Source organism: Octopus bimaculoides, chromosome 22 (assembly GCF_001194135.2).
Source record: "Octopus bimaculoides isolate UCB-OBI-ISO-001 chromosome 22, ASM119413v2, whole genome shotgun sequence".
Taxonomy (NCBI): domain Eukaryota; kingdom Metazoa; phylum Mollusca; class Cephalopoda; order Octopoda; family Octopodidae; genus Octopus; species Octopus bimaculoides.
In genome coordinates, this window is record NC_069002.1 from 17,325,536 (window position 1) to 17,326,676 (window position 1,141).

The window sequence follows — 1,141 nt, forward strand, 5'->3', positions numbered from 1 at the left end:
TGATAAGCGATTACACACACATCTCTGTTTTATATATAGTATAGATATAGATAATAATAAAGGACGTTACCGTATATATGTTTACAAACCAGGGACGTTATATAGACCTCCTTGACTCAAGTTAGAGAAGGGGGTGTGTATTATACACAAGGTTTAGGTTTTTCAGAGGTACAGCTCCCTAAAAATCCTCTGCATATTATACTCAAGGGCGGACTATACTCGAGGATTTACAGTAATCAAATCGATTCTGGGGATACTACCTGAAGACTTCATAAATCCTGAGAGAGGCCACCTAACTGATGGGTATGAAAATCATTCACAAGTAGTTTCTGTCCCACAGATGTGCTGTGTGTCCTCTCTTTGCCTTTTCTACGACTACTACAATGCTCTCTGCCCTCCAGAGCTTGCCAGTTTTGTGTCACTTCCATTGAGGCACTCTTGCTGTACTCATCCTGCCAAAGTCATCTTTGCTTTTCATTCTTTTGGGATCAATAAAATAAAGTACCAGTGAATACTGGGAGACGATGTAATCAATTAACCACTGTCCCCCTAAAACTGCTGGCTTTGAAACCATTCTCACTTACCTTACTTCTTCTTATCCCTCATATTGAGTCCACCTCACTCCTAGCATTTCTACTGGTCCCCAAATACTTAGCCCTTGAGAATTTCCTCCCTGCACACATCTTTCTTGTAGTCATTGACTTGTAATGCTTTTAAGTAGAATGCTAATTACATCTCTCTCTCTCTCTCACAGATCCTGGAGGGTCTGCTAAGGCCAAGGCTACAGCCCCTTCCTCCTGACCAAACTTAAACTTGTGTCTGTCACGAGCCCAAAAAGTTTAACTTGGTTTCCAACATTCCCCACCAGTATGAGACACCAGTCCATTGCAGGGTTAACTACCCAGCTATTGCCGGAACTCATTTACTGCTGAGTGATCTGGAGCAATGGGAAATGAAGTGTTTTGTTCAAGAACACAACACACAGCATGGTCTGAGTATCAAAACCACGATCTTGTAATCTTGAGTGCAACACCCTAAACTCTTGGCCATGCTCCTTAACCCAGACCATACTAAGGAAGAATAAAATTAAGCTTTAAAAAAAGTAGGGATTGTAGAGTAAGCTGGGGTTTTTTTTTTTTTT

At 41.1% G+C, this 1,141-nt stretch overlaps 1 protein-coding gene across 4 annotated transcripts in view; it reads left to right on the plus strand.

Moving 5' to 3' along the window:
* LOC106872239 (E3 ubiquitin-protein ligase NRDP1) overlaps positions 1-1,141 on the plus strand; it is a 209,249-nt gene that overhangs the window by 84,325 nt on the left and 123,783 nt on the right. The window lies entirely within an intron of this gene.